Here is a 7855-nt window from a genome sequence, read left to right on the forward strand (position 1 = left end):
CGCATTTATTAAATAAGTTAATGAACGATGGTATTGATGTCTTTTCTTGCAGTAAAAACAAGTTAAAAAATTACTTTGGTGCCTATTAGCCTTTCATGTCTGTATAAGTAGGCTTCTTTTTATTGAGTTATGTATTTTTTCTATTGCTATCTGCTGTATGTACACTTGTATGAGAACGTTTACTGTTTTTTTTTGTTTTTTTTGTTTTTTTTTCATGTGTTTGTTTACTGCTGCTGCTGTCACGAGAAGGATTAAGGACTAGTCAAGTTGCTCTTTTGTAACTTTTTTCCTTATATCCTCCATAAACTTGCATATTTATGGAAATAAATTCATTCATTCATTCATTCATGAAGGAGCATTAAGTTGGATTAGGGTGGACTAAGGTGAATTAGGGTTCATTGAGTATTAAGACCGATTAGACTACCACAATCCTCCTAATGCACATTAATCCACCGAATCCACATTCATCTACCTTAATCCTCCTTCATTCACTTTATTCCACCATAATCCACGAGAGTCCTCCTTAATGCACCCTAATCAACCTTCATCGACCTTAATCTACTACAACGCTCTTTAATGCACTTTAATCCTCCTTAATCAACCCTACTGCTTCCTCATTACTTTAATACACCCTAATCCACTATATTCGTCCTTAATTCACCTTAATCCACATTCATTTACGTTAGTCCACCCTAATCCTCCTTAATCCACCCTTATCCTCCTTCATTCACTTTAATTCACTTTAGCCCACCATAATCATTAATGCACCTTAACCCTTCTTAATCCACTCTCATCCTCCTTCATGCGCTTTAATCCACCCTAATCCACTATAATCGTCCTTAATGCACCTCAACGCACCTTCATCCACCCTAATCCACCTTCATCGACCTTAATCCAACCTTGTCCTCCTTTATGCACCTTAATCCGCTTTCATGAACTTTAATCCACCTTAATGCTCCTTAATACACCCGAATTCTTCTTAATCCAATCACTAATCATCATTACTTTGCTAATCATTAATCATCTCCTATGCGCGGCTGCACATGCTTTGGTTCGGTTCCCGCCTTTCTTCGGTCACGTGATATTTTCTGTAGCTCACAACGGGACCTTGAAACAGAGGTCTAAAGCTTTCGCTTAATAAACCACGCACAAAGGGATGTGTCACAAGCAATACTAGATCAGACGCACGAAGTAAAGCATCTGATCACGTGGCAGAAAAATTGTCTGGAGCATAGAACTCGCCCCAAAGCTCCCTTTACATCGGTATACGCCGTTCATACGGCTTTAAGAAAAAACCAACCTCCTCATAAACGTTGCCTTCAGCATTATCGATGCTGTTATTAGCATTTCTCAAAATTTTGAACCCCAGTGGGGCGCGCAACTGGCCCAAAAGAACACGCCTCCATAGAATCCTGCGGCCCGTCCGCGGGAGCCCAGGAGGAATAGCGTGCCGTGCGCAGCCGGCGGGTGAGAGGAGAATCGAGGAGGAAAGCGCGCCGTGAGGAGGAGAGTGTCACTACTTTCAAATTATCAAGGGGTTTTAGCATTTGTACGCACGGCGCGCCCTCCTCGCGCATGCGCAGTGCCGCGCGGCGCCACATTTGTAGAAGCAACAGCGGGCGCACACGGCGCCGGCGCGTCAGCGAGGAGGAGGAGGAGGAGGAATAAACATTTATTGATGAGACAAAAAAAAAAAAGTGGCGGAAGGAAGCGGTGCAGGGTGGGTCCCTATTCCAAGACTCCAGTGGCCATCGCGACCCGCCCAGCTTGGTCCAAGAGGCCCTTCTGGGCCTCGAGGTCAGCAAGAGCGAGGATGGCCTCCCAGGGCTCCCTTAGCAAGGTGAGTACCAAAGGTGAATTAATGGCATGAGGTCTTTTGGCGCACTCCCATGTTACGTGAGGTAATGAAGGCCATGACCCGCACCACGGGCAAGAGTTAGTGTACAAGGTTGGGTTTATTTTATGGTATCTACCCAAATGTGGGTAGGTATCCGTCTGTATTCTTCTATATTTCTGCGCCTCCTCTACATTGAGTAGTTTGTGTGGTGGGGCGTACTGTCGCCGGGTTCTTCGCTGGTGCTCCAGTATATCGCGGGCCAGTAGGCGATCGTGTTTTTCATCGTTGTGCGTATCTCCAGCTCGGTTAGTAAAGCCTCCAGCTAGAGTGTGTGCCTGTTCGTTTCCCGAGATACCCTCGTGGCCAGGACACCATAAAATTGCATGATCTTCTTTCAATGTGGCGCCTATGATCTTAAGGGCGACTTGTGGTATGTTGCCTTGTAGATACATTCTGCATGCCACTTGTGAGTCGGACATTATTAAAGCTGAGCTGTTTTGCTTTTCCTTGTATGCGATAGCGAGAGCAATCGCCGCTGCTTCCGCTGTTGCAGTGTACGTAGTGCGTATCGAGGCTGATGTGTGAAGCGTTCCGTGGCGTGTCGGTTGAACTGCCACTATTACATGTCCTTTGCTAAATCTAGCTGCATCAGTATACATTACGTCTTGATTACTGCCGAAGGTTTTCTGAAGATGTTTAGCTCTCGCTTGTCTTCTCGCTGTGTGATAAGTTTTGTTCATGTTGCGTGGGATTGGGGAGACCACTATGCGCTCGCGTATTCGATCCGGCATTGGGGTTGTTTGTTCCTTGGAGTAATGCGGTCGCAATGGGTAGCCTAAACGCGACAGAACGTTTCTACCTGTGCTTGTGAGGCATAGTCGTTCTCTTTGTGTCATAAGAACGGCTGCTCTTAACTCTTCAAATGTGTTGTATATGCCTAGAGCTTGCACCCGCTCGTTTGCCGCATTCTTAGGAAGCCCAAGGGCTGACTTATACGCGCCACGTATTACTAGGTCGATTTCTTTGATTTCCGACGGGGTTAGCTCTTGATATGGCAGTCCGTATGTTATTTTGCTAAGAATAAAAGCCTGGACTAGTGTTATGGTTTCGTTTTCGTGGAGCCCTTTACCTTTCTTTGTAATTCTGCTTATTAGTCTAGCGATGCTCCTCGTGCTTGACTTTAGAGTCGCAATGGTGTGAGTGGCTCTTTTGTTGCTTTGTAACCATAGTCCTAGTATTCTGATCATATTTCTTTCTGGTAACGTCCGGTCACCCATAGTTAGGTGGATGCTCGGTTTGTTTCTGTAGTTACGCCCGTGGATCCGGATAAACTGAGATTTTTCCGGAGCGCATTGCATACCGTTTTGTTCTGCGAAGTCCTTCACCGAGGCGATAGCCTCCTGGATAGTTTGTTCTTTTTGCCCTAACGAGCCTTTGCAGGCCCATAACGTGATGTCGTCTGCGTAAAACGCGAAGTTGAGGTCGTTAATTTTCTCTAGTTGTCGTGCCAAGCGGTTCATTGCGACATTAAATAGAAGTGGTGAGAGGATGGCACCCTGTGGTGTGCCTCTGTTAGGCATAGGAGTTTGGAAGATCGAATATTTTCCATACCTATTGTGGCTTTACGTTCAGTAAGGAAAGAGCGGATGTAATTGTGGATCTTAATTCCACAGCCCATTCTTTCGAGCTCTTCAAGTATGAGGGTATGGGAGATCGTATCAAAAGCGCTTTTTAAGTCAAGCGCTACTATGATGTTCTCTCCCCCTGTAGGGACATTTTGCAGCACGTCATCTCGTAGCCTTACAAATATGTCTTGTGTAGAAAGATGTCTGAAGCCGTACATGTTGTGCGAGAGAAGTTGGTGCCCTTCGATATAGCTAGTAAGCCTGATATGAAGGACCTTTTCGAAAAGTTTGCCTAAGCAGGAGGTTAGAGATACTGGCCTGAGATTCTGCAATGTTCTTGCTTTCCCCGGTTTAGGTATTAAGATGATGGTCGCTTCTTTCCATTGATTAGGAAGCTCTCCCGTTTCCCAGATTTTCTCATTGAAGTACCGGATTAGGCGTTCCAGTTGCTGATCCCTCATATTTCTTAACATAGCATTCGTGATGCCGTCCTCGCCTGGGGCTGAGTTACGTTTTAATGCTAGAGCGGCGGCATATACTTCTTGTTTCGTTATGGGTGCATCAAGCTTGGGATTGTCCATGCCTTTGTACACTCTCTTATCGATGTTATCTCCTCCTGTCCCGATGTATCTGTCTGCCAGGGTTTGGATCAAGGATGCGTCATCCCCCTTAAATTCTCCTACCAATGTGCGTAATGCTCTAGTAGTGACTGTTTTTGTATTTTATGGATCAAGCATGCTCCGTAAAATTGCCCATGTCTTGGTTGTTGAGAGCGTTCCTCGTAACGAGTCACAAAATTGTATCCAGTTGTTCGCTTGTAGTTGCCTAGCATACTCATTTGCTTGTTCTGTCAGTTGTTCTATTCTAGCTCTGAGCTGTCTGTTTAAGTGCTGTCGCTTCCATCGTTTAGTAAGACTTCGCCTGCCTGCCCACATATGGACGAGGTGGGGATCCACTACCGGTGTTCTTTCGCTTAGCGCGACGTGCTTTGTGTTAGTTTGGTATGCCTGCATCATTTCGTCTACCCATTCTTCTATTGTATCTATTGGATGCTGAGAGGTCGGGTAATGTCTATATGCAGTCCAGTCTGTAAGTTTCGCGTTTCTGAAAGGCTTCTTTAATTTGGGAGTCGTAATAGAGTAACTAATAATATAATGGTCACTTCCCAGATTTTCATCCAGTTTCCTCCACTGTCCCTCTTTTACGTTAAATGTAAAGGTGAGGTCTGGGTACGTGTCTCCGCAGACGCTATTTCCAAGTCTCGTGGGGCGAGGGGTAAGGTCTCTAGTTGCATGTTATATTTCTCTACTGCTTCTACTAGGTTTCTGCCCTTTTTTGTATTTGTCCTATAACCCCAATTGGTGTGGGGAGCATTAAAATCCCCGACTAAAATAAACCTGTCTTTTTTTTCCAGATGTCCAAGCGCCCATTCAAGCATCTCGGGAAACGCAGTCTGCCGTTCTTTCGGTGGGCTGTACACGTTGCCAATAAACGTTTTGGTTTTACTCCTTTTTGTAGTGTGTAATTCGATCAATTGGTGCTCCGTTGAGCATTGGGGATAATAGTATTCACTGGCCGCGATGTTCTTGTGCACCAGCGTCGCCACTCTAGGATACACTAAGCTTAATTACTCCCTTTCCAACTTCCTGAAGACAGATGACGTCCGGTTGAATAATGGCGGCGTCTAAATAAGCTTGTAGCGCTGCCGCTCTTTTCTGAAAAGAGCGGCAGTTCCATTGCCATATCTCAGCGGTGTCCGTGGTTCGGGTTGTTTTACTGGCCATGGTTAGCTATGATTTCGGTATCCGTCGAATCGGAAACAGCCCCGTTTTTTACCTTTCTCGCCGTCGGTGTTCCGGGGTTACTGCTGGCTCTTTTGCGTGATGTTTGGTGCAGTTTAGACATTTGTTCGTCTACATAAACTTTGTGGTTCTGCACCTCAGCAAATAACTGCTGTTGAAAGGTTTGCAGAGCCTGAATTTGTTCTACTACCTGATTCATCATTCGTTCAATGTTGCTAATTGTTGTCTGTTGGGCGGCCGGTTTATCTCCTTGTGCTGGTTTAGCTTGCCCAATTTTGGTATTCTGAAACTGTGCCTTCAGCGTTGCCATCTCGATTTTAAGTTCTTCTACTGTTTTTTTAAGCTGACGATTTTCAGAAAGGATTCTTTGGTACTCAGGGTTGGCGGTTATTGGAGCCCCTTTTTGTGCCATCCCCGCCCAGCTCGCCTTATGTTGGGTCGAGTCTCCCATTGCCACTGAAGTCCTGGATGGGCTAGGGGATCTGGAGGACATTCTGTGGTGTCTGGAGGCGGAGCGGTCAGATAGCCCTTGGTCTCGATTCTTCTGTCGTTCTTGTGATCTTGATTTTCGAATTTGGGGTTGCGACGTTGGAATGTCCCCTTGAGTCCGCAGTGGAGGCCAATCGTCATCGTCCGTATCGTCTGTGTCAGACGAGTGTCGATCTCGTCGATTAGGTGCGCTTCCGCGAGTTCTTCACAGGAGTTGTGAACTCCCATACGAAGCAATCGGTCAGTGGAGGCGGTTGTCGGCAGTCCTGGGTCGAGCTTCGTGTCCTTTCGTATTAGGAGGTTTAGCTTTTGTTTCTCGGCTGTCTTCAGGTTGAGGTAGGGAGTTCCGTAAGGGATGCGGCTGTAAAGGAGGGCTTGTTCCATTCTCAAGCTCATACGTAACCAACCTAGAACTCAATGGCGAACGTAAGAAAAAGGTCAAGTCGAAGCTCCGAGAATGTCTACAAGTTTATCAGATCCTTCGGAACATGCATCCAGAACACCATCTAGGCAGACAGTTCTCCAGGAGGGTAAACGCCATCAGACACAAGCACCGTAACGACCCGCAGGTGCGCTACGTAGCCGCAGCCAAGTATCCGGGCCGAAACGCCTTCGTCATCAGTGTCACAGACTACAGGGGGACGACACTGGCGTTGGCGATAATTCTTGTCAAACGCGCGGACACAGCTCAGGAGGCCGCCATAGCACTCGCCACCCGTACAAGCAAGGATGCCATAGGGGTCTTCACCGGCTCTCAAACAGCGGTACGCAACTACATGAAGGGCAGCATCTACATCAAAGCGATCAACATACTGAAACGTCGCGACACTCCTCCCCCCTACGCCTGCATCATGTGGGTTCCGAGACACTAGGCACTCGAGGGGAATGAAGCGGCCGATACTGCGGCCCGCGCAAGCGTCAACCGGGCTGCCCCGCACGAGGGTCTAGACATGTCCCACCCACCCAAATCAGCGGAGCAAACAGAAACAATACCACCAACTTACCAAGCCCTACTGCAGCACTATCGGCTTGGACGCAGGGTATACCTTCCATCACATCCAAAACTAACGAGAAACGAAACGAAGGCACCGACTACAGGCGACTCCAGAGAAATACCTTTACCCAAGCAAGCTTCCTGCATCATTTCCACCCGACTCTATACAGCTACACTTGTCCACACTGCAACGTGCCAGACACCCTGGCGCACCTCCTACTGCGATGCAAGAACACCCGAGCAATCATCACAGCGACTCAACTAGTAGGAGCAGACGCAGACCCCATCGTTGAAACGTGGCAGGCTGCGATCTCCAAGCCAGACCTGGTCGACCAGCGCGAACTCGTCGCCCGGGCGCGGATGGCGATCCAAGCCAGAGTGTTCCTGGAATAAGGGAACCTCCCACCTTGACTGACAGGTCACTGCTTCAAATAAAGGTTCATTCTCTCTCTCTCTGCTTTCGCGGCAATGTTGGCATAAAACGGTGCACGAAGCAATTTAGATATTTAATGCCTGTTGACAATATTGACGCATTCAAAATTATGCTGTCACAGGGTATACGCCGGTTTCAATATACCGTGTAACAGCGTGACTGGCGTGAACCGAATAGCTTATTTGTAATTTATGCAACCTGCCATGGCTACGCTGTTTGGTTGCTATGAACTAGATCGCAGGATGAAATCCCGGCCCTAGCGGCCGCATTTAGATGCGGACGAAATGCAAAACCACCCATGTACTTACATTTATCGGCGCATTAAAGAAGCCCAGGTGGCCGAAATTATTCAGGTGTCCCACACTATGGTGTGCCTCATAATGAGATCATGGTTTTCGCATGTAAAACCCCATAAGCCTTGAAATTTGTGTACGTTGTTTTCAATGGTGCTAAGCAGGGTGAGCCACGCGAACCGAACATGGAAAGTTCATCGGCCGCATACAAAAAGTTCATTCATGTGAGAGCAACCATTACGAAGCTGCGCGTAAGTATTTACTGAACAAACATGTTACAGTTGTGTTCCACATCGTAAACGCGGCTGACACGTAAGCGCATGGCTGATATAGCGCACACTACTCTTTCGGCCCGTGCATGGTGCGCCTGGACATCTACCCT

General features: G+C 47.3%; 1 long non-coding RNA gene across 1 annotated transcript; it reads left to right on the forward strand.

Annotated features, from left to right (window-relative positions):
- The first annotated feature begins 1710 nt into the window (after positions 1–1710).
- LOC142582023 (uncharacterized) lies at positions 1711–4967 on the forward strand. Its single transcript, XR_012828363.1, has 2 exons — positions 1711–1840; positions 4877–4967. It is a non-coding gene; the product is annotated as an uncharacterized LOC142582023 (long non-coding RNA).
- The last annotated feature ends 2888 nt before the right edge of the window (positions 4968–7855 follow it).

This window comes from Dermacentor variabilis, chromosome 5 (genome assembly GCF_050947875.1).
Source record: "Dermacentor variabilis isolate Ectoservices chromosome 5, ASM5094787v1, whole genome shotgun sequence".
In the NCBI taxonomy this organism is placed as follows: domain Eukaryota; kingdom Metazoa; phylum Arthropoda; class Arachnida; order Ixodida; family Ixodidae; genus Dermacentor; species Dermacentor variabilis.